Raw genomic sequence first — 24,606 nt, 5'->3', positions numbered from 1 at the left:
ACATAAGCAAATCTACACCTGCGTATTTGCTCATGCTAAAATGCAGTTCACAAATATTTTCTGGGAGTACTATTTCTTGGCCTACTTCTGTAAATTCTTGTGGATTCATGGAAACTGTACATATGCACTTAATGCAAGGATATATACAATGGATGCACTTTTGAGACTTTCTTTAATAATTGGGTCTCTAATTAGGCCTGGCATTAACCATGACCTTTAGATTTGCTTTTTATTCTGTCTATCAGCTGGCGTCCCTGTAAGTGACAGTATTTTGCTCTTTTAGAAGAAGCATATTGGCACACAAAGTAGTTTTGTTCAGTGCCCAGAACCGCTGTGGCAATGTGTGCTGAGACCAACATTTTTTTGTTTTGCTTTTGCCAATGCTTGATAGAATGGTGAGGACCCAGCAGCACCCACACTGTTAAGGTTTTACAAAAACGATGCCTAAACTAGTCACTCCTTGACAAAACTAAAAGGCTGACCACCAATTTCAGACCCATTAGCTTTGCCAATGCTTGTTTATTTTTGTTTTCCATATTCGCATTTAAACTGGTTACACTGATATTCCATTCTGAATATTTTTGGGCAATACTAACATACATCAACATGTTACTAAATGATGCTGCAAAGATAAGGTACCTAAAATCTTACAGTATTTTAGCTAAATGTTTTCTTTTCTTACTTGCATTTTATTGTGAACATTTTTTTTTAAAGCAAAGAATCATCACTTGCTTTCAAGCTTCTGCAAATATTTGCATATATTCAGAGAGCATTCTGGGTGCATTATACAGAGCCTCATATTATTAAACTTTGAAAATGTGTGCACACTTTTATACTGGAACAACCATCAGTAGTGCAGGCTGAGCCTAAAACATTTACTTTTAGTGCTCACCCTAATAATAAAGGCTTTGCGTTAATGAACCATATATACAAGATTGAACATCATTAGCACACATATTTACATATAACACACACTTTACCTTAATTGTAGAGAATGCCCTTCCCTGAGCCACAATGTGGTACTGTAACTTGGCATACAAAGGGTTTGTGTTGCAGGGGGTTGGGCCTACTTGTCCCAAGGACAAAATGCACATTAAAACTTGTTGTCCTTGACCCCAAATAATATGTCCCGGGCGTCGGGCTATAGAAATTCCACATCCCTGCTCCATGGGGCACCTTTGCCAATGATTCTGGCAACCAAGACCGGTCCTCCATTCGCACATTGTTTTTGGGTAACCACATGCAAAACCGACTCCATGCCTGGGGATTAGTAATCAACAAACCAGAACTGTAAGATTGGTTATTTGATGGACCCACTGCTCCTCTAAGAACTGGGTTTGACTTGTTACTTTCAACAATTTTACAACCTTTATCCATCTTAAAGACCAGTACCTTCAAGATCGGGGGATATAGATTGAGGGAATATTTGTAATGGGGATACTCTGGGCAATAGTAGGTTGTAGCATTTCTACCATACTTAACCATTTCTGTGTATCAACAACATGATCTTTGGGCAAAATTCCTGACCCCTGGGTTCATTATCCAGTTTAATCACACATTCCTTATTGATATCTACCAAATCCGATTTTATTATGCCATTAGGTTTGAGAGCATCAGTATGATTACCATTTACAGGTCCCAGATCATTATCCCTCATTGGTAACTGCAATACTGTAGAGGAATCCCGCCTGCTAAAACGTCAACTTGAGGTAGGCATTTCTTAACAGCTGGTTTAAATATAGGATAATAATCCCTAGGCTTTGCTGCTAATGCTGCTAAGGCAACTGCACTTCTGGCCTTATTCCTCTCTTTCCACAGCCTTTTCCTTGGACGTTTAGATAGCGGGGGACAATCACTTGCACATTCCTCAGGGCTTATGCACAGGGGTTTGGCAGTGGTTAGTGACTTGCCTTTCTTGAGTCCATTGGAGACATGACCATCCTCTACATGTTCATCTAGACACAGACTGACCGCGGTCTCCCCGTCTACCTCCTTTAGCAGACCAGAGTTATCACAACCCACTTTCACTTTAACTTCTTGCAGCTTCTTATTTTCAAAATAGACACTATCACCCCCTTCCTTTGTATGGACTAAGTTTCTATCCAAAACTGGATTCCCTGCTGTTTTTTTACCTTCTTTCACAAGAGAACCTACATTTTCTGGGAGCTCAGACATTTTACCCAACATATGAGAACATATACATCTTATGAATTGGTCATTAATCAGCCTGGGCCTTAATCACCAAACCTGTCAGGTCTGTGTATTTTCGAATCAATACCGGCCACATAGACTGCTAAAGTTTTTAACAGATCCACCTGAATTTCAAGTTTATTTGAATGAAAGTCAATTGCACCTGTTATAACATTCATAGTATTTAGCAAACTTTTCCATACACCGATATCATCTGTATTTTCATTTTTTGTAGTATGACCAACAACATTGGGTAAAACGTCATATTTGTCCAAGAATGAAAGAACCGCAGTGCTCAATGAGTTATCAGGCTGACCTAAAATAGAATCAGCAGCATTCGATGGAATATCAACTTGTCCTGGAATCTGAACACCCTGAAGAATATTTATATTATCCATTTTTACCGGAATTAAGATTGCCTGATCATCCAGTAACTGATCCAATACCTGATCATCACCACATTTCCCTGAACTAAATATACTTAACATATTCTTATCCATTTGTTATATCTAAAATCGGTATTCCTAGATTTCCACCTATTTTATCAGCCCCAAACACGGGCATCCCAGATATCAAAAGGCCTTGAGACACTTTGTTAACCTGCACATCCCCCATACAGATAATATATGCGCCACTAACGTTCGAGAGCATAGTGCAGCCTGATAAGTCCAAAGAAATGTCCGCTGACTGATTGACCTTTGCACCAAGCTGCCTCTTCAACTGAGACCCCGCCTTTATGTTCTCATTGGTTGGGGCAACATGAACTTGGGCATTAACTACCATTTTAATCAGTGATTTTTTCGCAACAGATATATCTTGATTTGATTGAACTAGTTGAGTTGATTGTATGGGGCTGAGTGCTTGATTTCCACTATTTCTCAACTCCTTGGGGAGTGTAGGGTCCTCAAATTCTGCTAGGTCTTTATTCACAATTTCCGATAAGAGGGGTGTATTGACGTCACTTTTACTCTTATTTTTGAAGACACCGTTCTGTATAAAGAAATCCTTAATACTAAGCTTGGAAGAGTTGGCCCCTCCTCCTATAGAGAATGGGGTACTAATTTGCCCCATACCCTTCATAGGAGCCCCCGGGCTTGTGTTTGAGCTTGACCCAGTTCTTCCCAGTACACTGTCGTCGCCTGTCTTATTCACCTCATGGGTATTCTTTTTAGAGTGTGTTAGCTTTTTCCTAGCATCTCTTCACCTTTTTTGTGGCAGTTCTTAAAAGGAAGGTTGCGCTTGACCTCTCACACACCCAGATCTCATAGTGCAACCTCCACCAGTCGTAAAAAAAAACACAGAATAGAACCTGTTGGGGACCTTAAAAGGATTCCTGATTTCAGGCAAGCTCCCCTGTCTGCAGTTACACCACTTAGACTGCAGGCCCCAATATAACCGAACCCACAAGCTGCACCCGGGCTGCTTCTGCGGGGGGTGGCTGCAGCTGTTTTCTACCCGCAGGTTTCCGTTCACCGTTCTCCTACCACCTGCTTCACGCTCCCTGTTCGCTCCTACCAGCAGTGATAAGAGCACAGGGGAGCAGCGGCCTGGGTGGCCAAAACTCAGCAGTACACGGTCGGGCTCAATCACTCACACGCACCTGGGGCTCAGTAATATTAACTTCTTAAGAGCAGCAGCACGAGCACCACAAGCTGGGGACTGAGAGCCAGAAGCCAGAAACCATGAAGCAACAACCTTCGACGTTGCTCCTCTCCCCCGCTCTCACCAACAGCAGTAAAAGCACAGAAGCACTGGGGCACCACGGAGTCTCAACCACGCACCCCCACCTGGGGCTCCGCAGTTACTGATTTCCAAACAGCACAAGTACCCCAGCACAAGCAACCCAAGCTGGGACCAGGGAGCCAAGAGCAGGAAACCACAAAAGCGCGAAGCGCTAGGCAGCAATTTCCCTTGCGTGTAGTGGTGCTCTAGTGGGTCTCAGACGGCTTTAGCATTCTGGATGAAAAGGCTATTGTGTGTTCCTTCCCGGATACCCCTTGACAAAAAAATGCAGGGAGACTGGAATCCACCATGATGAAGCATTTTGAACCATCTTGAAAAACATGTAATGCAGGTGCATCAATGATAAGTTTTTTAACCTAATCAAAAGAAGAGGAAATCTCTTCAGACCAGATACATGTTGACCCCTTGTGAAGGAGGGCCCACAAAGGATCAACAGTTTGAGCATAACCCTTAACAAAACGAGCGTAATATTCTGCTAATCTCAAAAATGATTGAAGTGTATCTTTATCTATGGGAGGAGCAGAATGGCGGATTGCCTTAATGAGGGATAACTTGGGTTTGATGCCCTCATCCTAGATAATCCAACTGCTGAGTACCAAACTGACATTATGGAGAAGTGTGGAGACATATGGAGAAGTGTGGCTTAATGGTTTGAGTGGCAGACCCTGATTCAGAGGTCTGGCCCGGGACCAGGGTTCAATTCCCCGTCTTGGGCTCAAAAATTCCACGGACCTTGATAATTCTCGCCTTGGTGCCTATTCCAATCATGGAGTCCCACTCTGCAACTCTGGGCAATAGCTTGCTTAATCTCCACAACGGCCCCCACAATGCTAAGGATGTCTGGCCTCCACCTTGGGGGTGCCCAGGAGTGGATGCCTCACAGGGAAAGCTAGGATGGGTTCCACAGCGGTATTTGTACAAGCGCCTTGAGACCCTTGCGGGTGAGTAGTGCGCTATACAAGTATCAATTTACATTTACATTTGTCGGTTCTAATGGTCATGCCTGCTTCTTCTAATTTACCTAAAACTCTAGATACATTGTTTAAATGTGTTTCCCAACTGTCTGCGAAGATCAGAACGTCATCTTGGTAGGCCTGGACTCCCAGCATATCTCTAAATAGATTATCCATAATCTTCTGAAAAACACTGGCCGGGGAGGCCAGGCCAAATGGAAATCTGAGATACTTATACAAACCAAGGGTGTGACAAATGTCGTAAATTCTTGGGAATCCTGTGTCAAAGGTATTTGGTGGTACGCTGAACGAAGGTCAATGATTGAAAGAAACTTTGCACAACCCAAACTGGCAAGCAGTTTGTGAATCTTAGGGAGGGGGTGGCAGTAAACCAAGATGTTTTTATTCAAGGTGCGTAGGTCTGCACACAACCTAATCTCCCCAGACTTTTTTCCAAACAATAACAATGGGAGAAACCCATTGTGAAGAGTCACTTGGTGCAATGACACCTTTGTTACATAATGACTTGAGCACAGCCTTGAACTCATCCCTGGCACTTAGGGGCAAAGGGCATACTTTGTGAACTATAGGCTGAGTATCAGGCTTAAGTCGAATTTGATGTTGGAAACCTTCAACAGTGCCTAACTTGTTAGAAAACAATTTGGGAAAGCAATCTAAAACCTTTTTAATATCTGAAGTGTGATGTTGAAGTCCCAGACAATCCACCTTAGGATGTTCACCTTCTACTAACCCAGCTCCAGTATAACCTTGGGGAACATCACCAAAAGCAATGGTATTTTCAGAGCCAGGAATGAGGTACAAGCCCATTATTGCAAGGTCCTGCCATCCGATTATGTTGCGGCCCTTGAGAGCTACGTAAACCTTTATAAAAATTGATCTGCCTAAGCATTCAAACCGTGAGTTGAAGTAACCCAACATTTCTATGTCGAACTCACCTAATTCTTTGGGGTTAATGTCTGTCTGAGTTAGAGTAATATAATCTTGCCACTTGTCATAAAACATTACATCTGACAATATAGTAATAGGTGAACCTGAGTCAGCCATGATTGGGATCTCTATTTTCTCAAAGAGTGCATCCCCCAAAGGACCTTTGACATAATGGTAATTGAAAATAGAATTGTATTCAACTGTTACAACAACATCATGTAAATGCTCTACGCAATCATCAAGAGCCTCAAGAAATTCCACAGTGTTAACTCTGGTGGTTCTTCTGCCTGATCTACAAACTCCTTGAAAATGGCCTATCTTTTTACATAATACCCATCTCTTCCCAAGAGCAGGACACATAGGAAAGTTACTAAGATGTGATCTTGAGCCACACCTATAACACATTGTATTGCCTTTTCTGACAAATTGCTTAACAGGCTTGTTAACATTCACAGCATTGACGGAGTCCGAAGATTCATCTGTAGGAGTTTTAACTGAACTTAATGATTGATCACTATGAAGAGCTTTTCATGTGACAATGGACTTTCAATGCTCTTTGCAATATCAATAGTTTCTTGAAGTGAGGGTTTCTTGCAACTAAGAAGACGTTCTTGAATTTTTCTTGAAAAACAAGAGAAAACAAATTGGTCCCGGATGTAGATATCAAGATTGGCTTCAAACTCACAAGTGGAAGCCAAAATTAGTAACTCTGCAATATATTCATCAACAGTTTCATCAGAACGTTGATTTCTTTTGAAACAATGGTGTCTCTAACTTTCTGTTGGGTTTTTGATCATAGTGTCTTGCTAAACGAGCCAAGGCCTCCTTGTAGGAATTCCAGTGATCTGCATCACCAGCCTCACCAAGGGGTGTGGGAAATGGAGGTACATTTTCAAAAACATGTTGAGCAGAGAGACCTAGACAATCATGCAGGATTGCAACTTTACGAGCAGGTGAAAACTTGACAGCATCAATTGCCACTATGTGATTCTCAAATGCCTTGACCCATTGCCTCCGCCTCCAGGGAATGTTAGGTTTACCTGGTTGCTGTAAGAAAGGAGGCAGTTGTGCTAATTATTGTGAAGTAGCCATAAGAATAAGGAAAATGAAACAGAATTAAAAATTGGGTAAGGTAAATTGAAATGAAAAATGAAATGTAAGATAAACAGCAGAAAGAAGTAAATAAATAATGATGCACTAATGTACAGAAAGTGTTGAAAAATGAGTAAAGCTGTCACTGAGGATAAAACGCTGTAATGGAAGAAAAAGCAATGTTGAATTGATTGAACAGAAGATCAGGTGAGCCTATCACCGGCCCGGGACATATTGTTTGGGGTCAAGGACAACAAGTTTTAATGTGCATTTTGTCCTTGGGACAAGTAGGCCCACCCCCTGCAACACAAACCCTTTGGATGCCAGGTTACAGTACCACATTGTAGCTCAGGGAAGGGCATTCTCTACAATTAAGGTAAAGTGTGTGTTATATGTAAATATGTGTGCTAATGCTGTTCAAACTTGTATATATGGTTCATTAATGCAAAGCCTTTATTATTAGGGTGAGCACTAAAAGTAAATGTTTTAAGCTCAGCCTGCACTACTGACGGTTGTTCCAGTATAAAAGTGTGCACACATTTTCAAATTTTAATAATATGAGGCTCTGTATAATGCACCCAGAATGATCTCTGATTATATGCAAATATTTGCAGAAGCTTGAAAGCAAGTGATGATTCTTTGCTTTCAAAATAAAACGTTCTCAAAAAAATGCATGTAAGGAAAGAAAACATTTAGCTAAAATACTGTAAGATTTTAGGTACCGTATCTTTGCAGCATCATTTAGTAACATGTTGATGTATGTTAGTATTTCCCAAAAATATTCAGAATGGAATATCAGTGTAACCAGTTTAAATACGAATATGGAAAACAATAATAAACAAGCATTGGTAAAGCTAATGGGTCTGAAATTGGTGGTCAGCCTTTTAGTTTTGTCAAGGAGTGACTTGTTTAGGCATCGTTTTTGTAAAACCTTAACAGTGTGGGTGCTGCTGGGTCCTCACCATTCTAACAAGCATTGGCAAAAGCAAAACAAAAAAATGTTGGTCTCAGCACACATTGCCACAGCGGTTCTGGGCACTGAACAAAACTACTTTGTGTGCCAATATGCTTCTTCTAAAAGAGCAAAATACTGTCACTTACAGGGACGCCATCTGATAGACAGACAGAGAGACAGAATAAAAAACTAAACTAAAGGTCATGGTTAATGCCAGGCCTAATTAGAGACCAAATTATTAAAGAAAGTCTCAAAAGTGCATCCATTGTATATATCCTTGCATTAATTGCATATGTACAGTTTCCATGAATCCACAAGAATTTACAGAAGTAGGCCAAGAAATAGTACTCCCAGAAAATATTTGTGAACTGCATTTTAGCATGAGCAAATATGCAGGTGTAGATTTGCTTATGTGAAAATCTGAATGTTTTCAAGTTCACTTTTCCTCCAACCCCTTTTTTCCCAGCCCTGGAAGAAGTTTTAAGTCTGACAAAGTTAGTAGCAAAATTCCAACCGTTCTCAGTATGAGAAATGATTAGAAACATGCACGTTAGTAGGTTTGCACAGAATAAAAAGGGCATTCCAACCCTGGAACTATTGCTTACCACTACCTTCAGCCCCAGTATGTAGACCTGAAGAAACATAGCAGTATAAGGGAATTGCTAGTATTCAAACAATACTATAGTATGAATCTGGCATAATCAGAGAGGCTATATCAGAACTCTTATATAATGAGATTGCTGCGTAATTTGTTGCCGCATTACATGGCACAAAGGAGACAAGTGGATTTTGTTACAGGACAAGTAGATTTATTAAGCAGCCTGCCTCATGGACAAGTAGATATTTTATTAAATTCCACAACCCTGCACCGAAGGCTCCTAATATGGTGAGTTATTTGAAACAATATTTGCAAAAAGGTATGCCTGTCAGTGTAAACGTGGACAGGAAGGGCTTACCTGTGTCCTCAAGTCGAAAAAAATTAATCCAAAATGACCGCTAACATAAAACGTGATGACGCAGCCGAACAGTGAAAAGCAGCCCAATCCAAGATGGCCGCTTACGTGTAGACGCGATGATGTGCAGCGTTAGGGAGCACCCTACGTCATCAGATGATCTGGTCCGACTTGAAATTCCAAAAGGGAAATGATTCCGTGTGAGAAGTGCAGCATGTTCCGTGGAAGATGATGAAGGAGAGTCAGGGAAGACCCGCTTCGAGCTGGGAGGCTGTGGGCAACAACAAAACGGAGAAAAGCAGGAGTGGCGGATGAGGAGGAATGGGCCGGTGGGTGCTGGACACGTGGGATGGACCGATCGTCGCCAATTGTAGTAAGGAGACGACAAGCAGATCAGTAAGCAGAAGTAGATTTATATTCAAGTTGCAGCACCCACGACCGAGCGCTCCCGCTACGCACCAGAAAATCTGCCAACTGAATAACATTCTCAGAATCCTGGCACGCATCGTTCACGACCCTCTCATGGAAGCCTGCTCAAATGATACAGAACCACGAGGTATCCTCGCGCTGGGCACAGCGCGAAGAAAATGCCTAATTCTATACTCTCCGACATACATTTCATTTTTTTTATAGTGCTACTCATAGTTCATTAACATTCAGTTTTGTGATTTTGCATGGTATACGTTCTTTGCAGCAAGCACATTAACCCTTCACATTAATTTACGATGAGAGAAAACTGCCACTAGACAAAATTCCGAACTCTCACTAGTAGGAACATTAATCACCAGTTATCTTTACATTTTTATTGTTGCCTGAAAACAGACTGATGCACAAGGAATTTCATGTGCTTTTAAACCAAAATGTATTTTCAAACGCAACGCCTCCCATCAAAGTCAACGCCAGGTGTGTCTGCACCAGTCGCACAGCCCTAAACCCAGCCCTGCTCACAGCAGTAGAGCAGATTACGCATTTCCTGACTTGGTATCGCAGCTAATCTCATATCAAGTATATGAGGAAAAAGATCTTTGTGAGTGGTGGGGTGTGATACTTCCCCAAAATTCCAGTAAACAAAACAATTTAACAGGTTTCTTGTAGATGATTTAAGGGAGAGTAGACTTCTCCCCTGAGAATGTTTTGACATTTTTGGGATCAGATTTCTAAAACGCTGGATACCATTTTAGGGCATTCATGAAATATTCCAGTACTCATGGTGCACCAGGGAAGCATGCTCCCTCCTAGGAGTTTTTTCAAATGTCTTAAGTCAGAAATGATTTCTACTAAACCAAAGTCATCATTTTTTTCATGGGTGGGCCCCTTATGCCAAGGAGTACATTCAATATGACAGTGCCAGAAATGTACCATGGGTACCTCTAAAAATTCCTGCCAGTATACAAGGATCAGCATTTTGCCATTGACACCCCCTATAAAATGAATACAGGAAATCTTATGACAAGAATTACCTCAAATATCAGTTCCAACATTTTGCTATGCATCTACCCTATATACTAAGAATGACGTGCGTCATGTCAGGGCCTTCAGCCAGGTGTGGTGGTAAGTGTTTTGTGTCCCTGCTGCTGGGTATGACTGAGTTAGCGACTTTCTCAGTTAGGCAGTTTGAGTCGCCATATCCAACATTGGTGTCTATATCCAACATTGGTGTCTTTATAAAACATGTCAGAGCATGCAGTTTGCTACAGGCAACACCTCCCATCCATATGCTATTAGTGCCCTTGTCCATAAGGCAATATGCCAGACCAGCAGCAAACTTGCATGCACAACACACATTCACTCACACACACATTTTCTCACACATTCTCACTATATCTCTTGCACTCGTACCTTTGTACTCTGTCACACTCACACATACATACACACTGCCACTCACACTTACATTAGTCAATCTGCTGTTTTTGTGTTAGAAAAGCTTGCCCTGCTGTTTCTGCTATACCTGCCTTGCCTTTTAGTGAAGCTTAATAAAAACATGTTCTCTATACGCTATTCATAAATAATAATATATTGCTTTGTTAATGCTTATTACAAGTATGATGTGAATGAAAAGTGCACTTTCTTAAAACAGCTTTACTGGGCTTATGTTTGTTTTGGCATGTGGCTCAAGCAGTTACAGCATTGGAAAGGAACTAATCTACATTCTAACATGTAATATCACAGCATCCAAATGATTTCAGGAAATGCTTGACTTCTTCGGTAACCATGGTTTTTATTGAGGGCGCTGTTGGGAAATGAATATTTAGAACCCATGCCTCTCCCGTCTTTCACTTACTTTTATGCGCCAAACCCCGTATAAGTTGATTTCTAACATATACACCATGTCCCAAGAATACTGCCGGGCCAATTACTCCCATCCGAGTGCACAGTGGCAGTCAGACTTAGAAGTTCCTATTGATGATAGTGTATGGAGGTACTGCTGCAAAGTCACCCAATCAGTGTCCTTAAATAAGAGGCATAGATTGATACATTTTAAGTTTCTGAACAAAACGTATTATACACCCTCCCGCCTTGGTCGGTATGGCTTATGTGATTTTGACAGATGTGAGCACTACGGGGCCAGATTTCCTCCATATGGCATGAGCATGCCCACCTATTGCTGCTTTTTGGGAACAGATATTTACAGAACTGGGGAATATTGTTGGTACTCCACTTACTCCGGATCCCTTATTAGCCCTGTTGGGATACACTAAACCACACCCCAAAGGGATCAGGAAGCTTCTGGAATTGGGCCTCCTTCTGGCCAAAAGGCGAATAGCTATGTGCTGGGCACGAGATCCTCCTCCCTCCAAATTAGAGTGGGAAAAAGATTTGATTTTCTGTAATACGCAGTCCGAAACATACAGAAAGTTAATGACCCTTCGGAGTCGCCCCAAGAATTTTTGGGAGCTGTATAAACAGTATTTGCTGTCACAGAATGATGCTGGAATAGGCTGTGGTTAAATTCTCACTATGCAAAAACATGACTTCTAAATTGTGATATGCCATTGGATGTGTAAATATAGGATAGATATGTTTATATTTCCCTTTTATTTTTTTCTTTTCTTAATGGGACTGATGTTTGGGGCTGGTATGTCCATGTCGGTAGAGTGCTATCAATAAGGGACTGCTGTCTTCCCTGCATATCAAAGGGATATTTTTTTTTGCACTGTTTATCCTTATTTGTATCTGGCTGACTGCATGATATTCCTCATTGTTATAATGCTACTGACATTGTGGTATGTACACTGCTGTGGTTTGTTTAATGAAATCAAAATTAATTAATTAATTAATTAATTAAAAAAAACATGGATTTCATCCATTAACACTCTGCATTTTTGAGTTTTTGACACTCAACTTATAATGTAAAAAAAAGCTGTGTCCCGGAATAAAGCATGGTGGTGAAAGGAAAGCCAGGAATGGCTGAATGTGCCACAGAATCCTCAATCCAGCACCATACCCAAAGCCTCAGCTCTAGTCTACTCCTTGTGTCATCCCACATTCTCAGTCCACTCTCTTCTCTTGCACCAGTTCTGTTGTTAAAATTAAGTAGGCATCTAGTACCACGAAAGAGTAGGTGTTCTGTGGGTGCTTTTGTAGAAATGTGTGCCTATTCCTGAGAGTTGTGTAATTTGTATATGTGCAGAATAAGGAGCTCGCTCATTTAAGTGTTGGGTGATGCTGAATATAGTGATTTAGTGCAGTGTGAGTGGTGCGAGTATAGGGTGGAAGATGTGCTGTTGTGAGTGTCAGGTGAGCTGCGTAAATGCAATGTGAGAGGATGGCCCATATCAGTGTCAGGTGAGAGGAGTGAGTGCAGGGTAGTGTAAGCAGTGTAAAGGCACGGTAGTGTTATGCCTGTGTGTGGTGCAGGATGAACAGCAAGAGTGAAGGGTGATCTGTGAGAGATACTGGTGAGTGCATGGTGAGAGGAGTTAGTGCAGAGTGAGTGGTGTGTCCCTATGAGTTCCGGCAGACTGCAGTCCCTGTGGGCAGGTAGGAAGAACAGAGTGCCTGTATGAATGCAGCCTTAGATAATTGTCCGTGTGAGTGCAGGGTGAGAGGGAGAAGTGCTGTGCTTCTTTACGTGGTGTGAGTGAAGATGTGCATGAAGATGTGAGTGAAGGGTGAGCTGAGTGAGTGACAGGAGTGCATATGTGAGTGCACAGTGAGCGATGTGACAGTGTGAGAGTAGGTTGAGTGGAATGGCTACAGATTGAGTGATGTGACATACGAGTTTTGGTGCGGGTGAAAGTGGGAGGAATGAGAGTGGGAGGAATGAATGCATGGTGAGTAATTTGCTTGTTTGAGTGAGATTACAAAGTGAAAGTGGCAGATGAGTGAAGTGTCACATGAGTGCAGGGTGAGTAGAGCGTTCGTGTAAGTGCAGGGTGAAAAGCTTGAGTGCATGGCAAGTGGTTTGATTGCAGTCTGGTCATTGTAAATGCAGGGTGAGCGATGTGCTCATGTGACTGCAGGGTAAGTGGAGGGAGAACGGCATAAGTTCATGGCAACGGGTATGAGTGCAGTGTGGTCGCTGTGAGTGGAATATGAGCGTTGTGCTCGTGTGAGCACAGGGTAGGAGGAGGATGAATAGTGTGAGTGTAGGGTAACAGCATGAGTGCAGCGTTATCGCTGTGAGTGTAGTGTGAGCACTGAAAAAGTGGCAAGTGAGTGGCGTGTTGTGTGTGTAGGGTGAGCGGGTGCTTATGTGAGTGCAGGGTAGGATGAATGGCGTGATTGCATGTTGAGCAGCACGAGTGCAGTGTGAGCGTGAAAGTGAATGGCGAGTGATGAGACTGAGGAGTGAATTGTCTGAATGCAGGATGTCAGTTAGCATTGTACCGACTTCTGGCGTAGGGTTCCAGATATATTAAACTATTGCTAATATGGTAGGGGAGGAGGAAATAAATAACGCGCTGATGCTGTAACAATCTTTCAGTCTACTGATTAGGGTTGGCAGCTGATCGGATTTCTTCGGTATTCCGATGTCATATTCAGTACAAAAATAAGCAAAATCACCTAAAGCTGGTATTATTAGCACTTATCTGTGCATACGTTAAACAGCAAATACAAATAGAAAGCACTTTTAAATGGTTCTAGGCATTAATGATCCATGACTGACTAATGATTACAGTTTAAGATTAATCAAACAAAAGGAAACAAAGACATAAAAGTCCTGTTACAAATGAATACATACCCTTTTATTTACAACCCTACTTAGTTCCAAGGCGAGCCCTTTGCAGACTCTTTAAACAACAACAAAAGGCAGGTATTTTTGTTTTTGGAGGGTGCCATCCCTACTCATGAAATCCCTTTTCACTAAATGCACTCTCCCACTGTGGCAGCAAAAATGAAGAAAAAAAAAGGAATTGCAAATAAGCAGAGTAGGGACCCAGGGGTTACTGGAACCAGCGAACAAAACAAACAAACCTTTGTTAACCAGCTCCACAGAGATGTAAATTGTCTTTGAAAGACCTGTGAAAAACTCGGGTGTGGTGGAGATAAGACTCCAAACACTGTCCAACCCAGCCCACAGCAGCTCAAGTAGCACCAGCCCAGGATGAGATACACGACAGGGGAGAGGGTCTAAAGCCCTTTTAGCCTTATGGGTGTTGCACACCTGGTATGTGGCATAGTATGTTTATTTGCAAATGTTCTACTTGTGTGTTACACAGTGTATATGATATGTTTTCTTTATGTTCTTGCCTGTTATGTCATACGCAGTCCTTATTGGAACTACGATGACATCAAGTGCTGAATTGGTTCTGGAACTTAAGGCTTTGGTCACTTGCCTGATGTTCTTTGGGCCTGTCGGTGGTTGATGCGGTCGTGGGTCCTTTTTTTCATTTAATAATTATTTACTAAACAACTGTGGTATCCGGTTAACCTGTGTCTAAATAACAGAATGCTAAAGATTCTAGAACGTTGGGGTTGGAAGCGAGCGGGGAGCAACAGTTAGCAGAGTTACCGGTGGCAAGTGGTTGCCACCTGCTTGCTCTCCAATAAAAGGCTTACTGTACCTCTGTTGTCTGCTTGGTTCTCACACATTGGCGACAAGTGGGTCTTGAGGCTCCAGGAGAACCAACCACGTGTGTGTGTGTCATGTCATGTGTCCCTGAGGTGGAAAGCAGGCAGACAGGGATTTTGTGGAGACGTGAAGGGAGTAATAATTCCTGATTAAGCTGGACATCAATGGTCATGCCGATGAGGCGTATTTGAGGAGCCCTTGTGATTTAGGAGGGTGCACCATACTGCCCGTTAGAGATATGGTATGTGAGAAGCATATCAGGCAACGCTAGCACTGCAGTGGTATTGCTTGTGTGGAGCATTCTACAGATAGTTATGCATCAGTGCATGGAGACATCACTGTAGTGTAGTTCCTATATTCCCAATAGGCTCTGCGCATTGGAATAATATACACTATAGATTTGACATAGGACTGAGGTCAGTATGTCTCTATCGAGTATATTAAACTTAATGGTGTGTGTGCCAGCTAACTCAGAGGTCACTAGAAACGTTCTCGAATAAACAAGAAGGGATTAGTCTCTGACAACCGCATAAGCATGACAACTTTGTTTCCCCTAGAACCGGAACAATATCTTCAGAGTCGTGGAAACAATAGATAACTATTTCACTTAGTTAATCGTGCATGCTTCGTTTCTACAGAGTTGCATAGAAATAGAGAGACAGGTGTTTCAATAAAAGGGGTTTATTTCTCATGCAAGAGATATGAACTGCTACAATCATTAGACAGAAAGCAAAGTATAATGCGTACGGCATAAACAGTAATATAAAATAATACTGTAATAGCATTGTCTGTTGCTATGACATATATAAAAATACATACATAAATAACACAGGCTAAAATACTCAACTGGTGCTTCTAAAATAGTCTTAATCAAAGATAGGGAGGAGGAGTGGGTGTCTAGTCAGTTCCCCAGGTTAGATACGTTAATCAAAAAAAGACTAGGACACTTGTAACCACGTTACAAAAGGTTGTATAGATAACCCTCATAAACGCTATGTTTTGTATTGTGCGGTTTATCTTGGTTCTCCGCCCCACATAGACGTTATGGCATTTATCATCGGGTGTTCTATTGTGCTACATGCCAGCCCCAAGCCTGAGGTCACCTCTGGAGTAGCGTAGCAGTGTCCAGAGATTTATATGGGTACCACCACGAAGGAAGGTTAGTATTGAAAAGCAAACCTACATCCAGGCAACTCTTTTATTAACAAACGGATGTGATTTGTTGTTAAAAATAACACAAGGGTATACTATTGGATCGAGCAACTGGATCCTCGCATATCACTTAAAACATACAGTCAACATGTTTCTGCTCCTTGCTGCCCAGCCGGGTCTATGGAGCATTCGTCAGGACAAAACAGATTAAAATTATACTCACACCTTTTGTGTAGTATGTCACGGTTTGTAATTGTACCCAACGTAGTATTTATTCAAGGGTCAATTTACCTGAAATAGAAATCACAAAATCAGATATTTTTCGATTTTACTGATATTCATGGTGTACCTCTGCATGTACGTTTTTTGCTATCTGGCACCGTTTTGATGGGCAATGGTTTACAGATTTTCTGTACGGACATTATTAGTCCGGGAAATTTATTCACAGTTTTCGCATATTAGGGAGACTACTCAGCGAGTCACAATGGGGCATTTAATCATGCGAACAGTAAGGCACATTTTACACAAGTGAATGTTGATGGTGTTAATTCACATGTGTATTGATTTATTTTTGTTAGTTGAAATAGATGTACTAAATTAGTTCAAACTACTCACAGAGTTACTTGATTTATAGATAGCGGTTGTTTCTTACTCTCACTGTGTTCTAGAAAACGACACTTATATTGTGTCATGATAGAGTTCAAGGCGCTGTTACCCATGACTATAAAAAGGATCGTTACACACCCTTAGTGAAGTCTTTACCTTATTAGTAGTGTTTTTTGTATCCTCGGGGGATTGGACATTTAAGTCCCAGGCTGCAAAAAAAGGGGGGTGTAGATTATTACCGTTATTAAGGTCTTGGTTATCCTCTCAAAGACAAACTTCGGATGCTTAGGGTCGCGCAATTGCCGCGTGGCTATCCTTACCCGCAATGGAAGGCGTATTCCGCGTCTGGTGCTGGCGCTGCCCCAGTCGCGGAAGTGCTGTCAGTGTCTAGTTTTTCTATTGTAGAAATCATCGTAATAGAAAGCGGACAATGGGAGTTATTAGGCATAGACAACGGACATTGGTTAGTGGTGTTGTTAACGAAACGTGGTCGCCATATTGGTATGTATATTCTGTACAAATCAGCGTGATTCTGTTGTTAATTATGATGTAGTATTGCAAAACAATTGGTGTATGGAGAACCGAGGATCCGTTAAAACTCATGGCCATATCAACAATGTGATGTTGCATTCTTTGTATGGTATGTTTGTAAGATAACATGTGCTGAGTCACGTGTATGTGGGTATTATGAAAATTGGTGCCAAGGAACATTGCCATTAAGTCCACGCTGGTGGGTTTTAAGTCTGTTTACCCATCTTTGTTCCTTCTCATATAAGATTTTCTCAGCATTGCCTGTCTTGTCTTGTAACATTTCGGTTACTGTCCATTTTAAGTCTTCTGCTTTATGTCCTGTTTCAACAAAATGGGTGCAGAGTTTCGTGTTGTTTTTCTTCAGCTTAATATTACTCTTGTGTTACCCAATTCTTAACTTTACTTTTCTGCAAGTCATTCCTATGTATTGTTTACCACAGGGACATGTTATCATGTAGATGACATGTGTTGAGTTGCAGTTGATATGTTGTCTTTGGGTCCAAAGTAATGTCTCTGTCAATTGTAGTGTTTTAGTTGTGGTTGTCAATTTGCAGGCAAGGCAGGTCCCGCACAGATAGTGTCCTGTTATGATGGCCATATCAGTGTTCCTTAAGTGTCCACTTGTGATTTGTTTCTTTGGACGAGTGTGGACTAGAATCTCTTTCAAGTTTCGCGTTCTGCGATTAGCGAATCTGGGTTTGGGCCAATTTAGATTCCCTGATGTTAATATTCGCCAGTTCTTGGACCGTGTAGGTTGCCGGACAATATGTTGTGACACCTGTGACCAGATCTCGCACAGGTTCCTTTGTGATAGTTTCAAGTAGGGATATTCTCGGTTGGTTGCTTGCTCTCTTGCGGCAGTTTGAAATAGTGGCTTGTTTGTAATCCCGACTATGGAGTTTTTGACTTAGTTCTTGTGCTTGTTTTCTATAGTCATTGGGTTGACTGCAATTTCTTTTCAGTCTTAAAAATTGACTATAGGGCAGGTTGTCTCTCAGAGGTTTGGGATGGAAGCTTTTGTATGATAACAAGCTGTTCTTTGCAGTCGGTTTTGTGAAGGTCTTTGTTTCGAGCTGTTCATCTTTAACAAAAATTGTTACATCTAAAAAATCTTTTTAATACTAACCTTCCTTCGTGGTGGTACCCATATAAATCTCTGGACACTGCTACGCTACTCCAGAGGTGACCTCAGGCTTGAGGCTGGCATGTAGCACAATAGATCACCTGATGATAAATGCCATAACGTCTATGTGGGGCGGAGAACCAAGATAAACCGCACAATACAAAACATAGCGTTTATGAGGGTTATCGATACAACCTTTTGTAATGTAGTTACAAGTGTCCTAGTCTTTTTTTGATTAACGCTTCTAAAATAGGCCTACCCCAATGTACCTAACCTATGTCTAGTACCAGGGAAGAAGTAGGTGCCGTTTAGTTATAGTTTTAGTTCTGCCAAGAATTTTGCCAAAGGTTTCTCTAGGTTCTAATCATCTCCATATCTTAGAATGAGAGAGGTTGGTATCTCTTTCCCTGGACTCGATCTTCCAACACCCCACAAGGGGAGTCAGAAACACTGGAGCTGGATCCTCGGCAGGAGGATGACATCTTCTGGTCAGTGCGTCAGCTGGAGAGTTGGCTTCCTTCGGCACTTGCTGTAGCGAGGTGCGTCTTGCAAGTAGATAGTCAAACTGCACCCAACCACTCCGTGCTTTGCTATAGCAAGTGAAGGTATATTTAATAACTTGAAGGTGTTTAGGAATGCCAGTATTGACTTAAGAGTCGGGCATATGAACGTCATGAATGAACCCCTAAGGAATAGATGTTCATACATAATAAATGAGTTCTTGGAGAAATCAATATCCAGGCAAAGGGAAGACCCTTCTGCTTAAGAGTCTGTTTTTCCAAGAAATCCTTGTGACGTAGATGCACGATGGAAGTAGCCATGCCTGTATTTGGGTAGCATGGGTTATGCCCAAAAAAGGACTGGATTCCTATGCCTTTATAAGGGCAATGTGAATTATACCTATATAAGGGCATGAATTGGGAAAATGCATACAGAATCTAAATCGATACACAACACCCACTCCACTTTCGTATGTACGATGTTACTAAACATGTTTAACATATCTAAAGCATATCTACAACATGAAGCGCTAAAACCCCTCCAAAATACATTTTTAAAAAATGCATTAGAATTGGTTGTAGGCATTTAAAAAATGCATTGGTGCTGTACATATTAAAGCAACGTTTCATTCTAACCATACATTTATGTTTGAATGCTAAATAAATGAAGCACGAAAATATGCATTTATGAAAGGGCTCGTAAATACAGAAGAAAAAAAGCCGAAACCATTTCATGTCAGATTAAACTGTTCGTTTATGGACAAGGTCATATATTGCCTCTGGAAGTATTCAGAGAATTCTTGTTCTCTATTCATAGTTCTACTGTAAGCAGATAACTTGTGCCAAAAAGGAAAAAATACAAATTTGGAGAAAAAAAATTAATCATAGGAAAAAGTTCTTTCTTTACAAAAATGAAGGTCAAATTCAAAGTCTCTCAGAACACTGTGTGCAAAATTCAAAAGTCAGTGTTAGCGCTTGGCGAAAACATGAAATCTTCTATGTCTGTAAAAAAATAGTCTATCATTGTAGGTGACAGTTAGATTACCTCGTTTAGAAGATTAACCTCACATAGATGTGAAGCATCGCCTTCAGCATTGGTTGCATTAGCAATGTTCGTATCGGATGTTACCTGTGTGCCTGTAGTTTCCTCCCGTACATCAGCATCAGTCTTTTGCATCTGTGAGATCTCAATGAATGCCGTCATCAAAATTGGTAGCTGCTGGGGACAACACAGAGCATGGGCTGTTACCGGTTCAAGCAAAGTATCAACATCCGTTGGCATGACTGATGGGAGTGTTAGACAGATGTCTAGCACGCATTCTTCTCGCATAGCAGGCAGCGTAAAAACAGGTAAGATGAATGACAGAAACCATGTGGTATTTAATTCTCGTAGACGAGTTAATCCCAAAATCTGGACGATGCACTCACGACACTTCATCTCCAATAGAGCTTTCCCTATGGTGCTAGGAGTGACGCTGGTGATTTGGCTTGCCGTATCGTAGCAGAAGGAGCAAAAATAGTATTCCTGCAACGAGTCCCAGAAGGAGGGGCAGTCCGCCAAACACAGAGTGCACGGCGGAGTGGCTACGGGGGCCAGAATGGTGGACGCGGCTTAGTGGAGCTCCGTCCCGCGCGCTTAATATCCTGCAGAGATCCTGTCTTCCCGATCCGCCCCGCTGCCTGGAGGGGAGGAATCGTGGACCGGACCTGGTGGCAAGTCTGCGGTGTTGTTCGTGGAGCTCCAGGGTGCCCGGTGACAGTGGGGAGAGGTGCGGCAGTGTGCGGCCTGGGCTAGTGAGGCGAAGCCGGGACCTCGAGTTTTGTGTCTCCTGGGTCCTGGCGTGCTGGTGGCGGCCTGCTGGGAGCGGAGTGCGGCCCAGAGGTGGGGAAGCCCATGAATGACTCCAGCTGATATCTGGGGCCCCCGGGAGAATCCTGCGAGTGGCGGACGGTGGAGGTAGAGGCCCGACACTTCTCCTGAGGCAGTATCGAGGCTCCTACGTAGCGAGGCCCAGCGGTACGTGGTGCAGCCGGGGGCTGGAGTTTGGCGCTGCCCCTGGAGGAAGTGGTGCTGGGCGACAAGTGTTCGGGGGCAGGTCGGCCCTCAGAGTAGACATTCAGCGACTATAAGAGGCTCATCTTCCCGGACTACACAAGACTAGTGCAACAACAGTGGCAATCGTTTACAGCGGCCAAAGGGCGCCTTCGTGACCTCAAGCTCCCTTATGTTTTGCTCTACTCGGGCCGCCTGAGGGTGGTATTCCAGTCACGCACCCACTTTTTCGATACTCCGGAGGAGGTATTTCGATGGACTGATGAGACAGTGAAAGTGTGGGTGCATACCCCGCCGGGCATAGACTCTGATTCTTCGCAGAGCAGGGCACAGTCGCAAAATGCCCGGGGGTCACGGAGCAGAGGAAATTGGCGGTCCAGGTCCAGGAGGCGCTCCACTTCGGGAGGGGCTGTAGGAGGGACGAAGGATGCCCCTGAACCTCCGACAGTGGATCCCTGAACACTTGGCCAACGGGCAAAGGGGACTCTGACACCAATGTGATCTTGCAGTAATTGATATGCCTGGGGCGCCACTGTAGTGTGGCTCTGTGGTTGAGCCGCGGCCGAGGAGTTTCTTGATATACGTCGAATGTGATTTCTGTGGAGCAGCGGGGTGGGGCGAGATGTGTGAGGGGTGGACCTTTCCCCTTGCTTAGGGCTTGTTGGGGGGTGTTGGGTGTATGGGCTGTTTGAGGGGATCCATTGGTGTGGACGGCCTCAGGTCCTGCATTTGGGGCTGGGAGCTGTCTATACCGCGACAGGTACTTCACCGTTCTTTTAAAAAAAAAAATTTTTTTAAACACTTTTGTTGGAAGTATGAAGTAAAGAAGAGGTAAGACACGAGCTTGATAAACGACTTCTTTATTTGGCCATCCACTCTCCTCACTGAAGGTTCTTCCCAACATTCTATCAACAGCTTCATGAGGAAGGTACCAAGGTAGGTCAGGGAACAGGGGTGGACAGAATGTACCAACTGGTTATAACACATCTCCCTTCCTATAAAGAAGATAGGAAAACGGTAACAGAGGCATAAAACAATATAGTCTTTCAGACACAACCTGGGTTATGGCTGTACTTTTACAATGTGATCAAAACTCCACCATTGACCATTTTCAAATTGTACAACATTTTTTAACACTTTAACAATCCTGCTGGGAGCATAGAACTTGCTGATGTCTGACCCTAATTTAAAATTTCTTCTGGCTTGCACCATGTCTCCCACTTTCCATGTTTGGGACTTCACACCATGTTTATTATCATACCACTGTTTATATTTCACCTGATGCTGTTTAACTTTCTCACCTGCCCCCTCCCAATCAACATCACTGACATCCCCTCCTTTTAACCAACATGGATTAAACTTGGTACTAGGCTCCCTTCCGCGTAAGGACACGAAAGGAGAGACCCCTGTGATTTTGTTGGGTGCTGTGTGATAGGCCCATAGACATTCTCTCAGACAATCCTCAACATCTTGTCTATTAACCAAGGCTAGCTGAATATTTTCTTTGATGATCCTGTTAGCTCTCTCCACCATGCCATTAGCTTTGGGACAGTAGAGAGCAGTGGTCTCATGTTTAATTCCAGAAGTCTCCAGAAAACTTTTCATTTCTTCAGAGGTGAATTGTACACCATTGTCTGTGATTAACGTGGAGGGTAAACCTTCCTCACAAAACACCTCATTCAAAAATTGAATCACTGTTCTAGTGTTAATGTTGTGCACAAACTTTTGTTTCACCCAGTGGGAGGTGTAGTCAACCAGAACCAACATGAACTTTCTTTGCACACCTAGTAATTTCATGGGTCCAATGATGTCTAGAGCCAATTTGCTCCAGGGCTTGATCGGAACTTCTACTGGAGAAAGTGGTGCTTTGTGTATAATTTTTGACTTGTCGCTCTTGGCGCACGCTCCACATTCCTTTACAGCTTCTTCAGTCATGGTATCCATTTTGGGAAACCAGAAATTCATTCTTACTCTAGCTTTCGTAGCACTGCGTCCAAGATGACCTTCATGCGCCAAGTCGATGACTCTCTTCCGTAATTCCTTTGGCGGAATTATTCTGTTATTCCGGTACACTTTTCCTCCGATAGCACTTAATTCATTACGTACTTCCCAAAATTCTTCCAGTTCTGCACCTACATCTCTTTTCTTATTCGGCCATCCTCCTTTGATCTGCTCCATCAACATCTTAAGTTCATTGTCTTTACTGATATTGTCTTCCCACTCTTCCTCTGTGATGGCAGGAAAACTCATCATCATTATAGGGCTGTCCAGAGCCTCCTCAGGTCCTTCTTCCTCTGGCAACGGTGATCTCGAAAGGAAATCAGCAATGGTATTCTCTTTGCCTGGCACATGTTCAACCTTGAAATTATAATGTTCAAGACCTAAAATCCACCTACTGATGCGTGGAGTACAGTTTTCCAGGCCTTTCACAGAGAATACATATATGAGGGGCTTGTGATCCGTTCTTATAGTGAATCTCACCCCCCATAGAAAAAATTTAAAATGTCTGACCGCCCAAAAACATGCCAGAGCCTCACGTTCAATTACTGAGTAGTTTTTTTCTGGAGAAGAAAGACTTCTAGATGCATAGGCAACCACTTTTTCTTCATTACCATCCTTCTGGACTAAAGTGGCGCCCAACCCGTAGTTTGATGCGTCAGTGGCGAGAATGGTTTTCTTTGTAGGATCAAAAGTACTGAGTGCTGGAGAATTGATTAGATCTTCTTTAAGTGCATTGGCTACAGCCTCTTGCTCTTCATTCCAGACAAAATCCTTGTCTTTTTTTAACATTTCCCTCATTGTTTCACACTTTGCTGAAAAATTGTCCACATACTTCGACATGTACTCCATGAGCCCTAAAAAGGATTTTAGTTCATCTTTGTTACGTGGGCTCGGAGCCTCTTTCACAGCACGAATTAAACTGCCTTTTGGTCTGAAACCTTGTTCTGTAATAGAATGTCCCAGGTATTCCACTTGTTTCACTTTGATCTTGCACTTTTCCTTTTTTACAGTAAGCCCTGCATCCATGAGTTTCCTGAAAACTTGCTTTAGAACGGTATCATGTTCTTCAGAGTCTTTACCATAAACTAAAATGTCATCTTGGAAACACATGGTGTGCTCCACTCCTTCAAGGATCTTTTGCATGACTCTTTGGAAAATGGCTGCCGCTGACGCAAGCCCGAACGGCATTCTTTTGAACATGAAAGCTCCAAACGGCGTAATAAACGCCGTGAGTGGCCTTGAATCCGGATGTAGCTCTATCTGGTGGTACGCCATGGATAAGTCTATGACACTGAAATATTTAGCAGGACCCATGGTACTAAGCATCTCATTTATAACTGGCAAAGGGTGTCTTTCCACCCAGATACAGTCATTTAGGCTGCGTAAATCCACACAGAGGCGGATACCATCCCCATTGGATTTGGCTGCAAGAACAATGGGGGCCAACCACTCAGAACAACTCACCGGCTGAATTATATCTAGATCACACAACTTCCGCAACTCCTTTTCTAGAGGTTCTTTCAATTTGAGAGGCACAGTGCGCAGGCCATGCACTACAGGTTTGGCATTTGATTTAAGCTTAATCTTATGCTGAAAATTGTGCAGACAACCTAACTCCTCTTTGAACAGGGGGTAGAACTCATCACAAATCTTTTCACTACCTGGCCAATTCGCAGTAAGCAAAACTTGCTCAGGACTATTTGGGTCCAAAATGATTCCCAGCTCCTTCTGGTGAACCCACCCCAACAGATTTGAACCAGACTTGACCACATAAACTGTGCCATAGGTTT

This window comes from Lissotriton vulgaris, chromosome 2_1 (assembly GCF_964263255.1).
Source record: "Lissotriton vulgaris chromosome 2_1, aLisVul1.2, whole genome shotgun sequence".
In the NCBI taxonomy this organism is placed as follows: domain Eukaryota; kingdom Metazoa; phylum Chordata; class Amphibia; order Caudata; family Salamandridae; genus Lissotriton; species Lissotriton vulgaris.
This window is presented reverse-complemented; position numbering follows the sequence as displayed.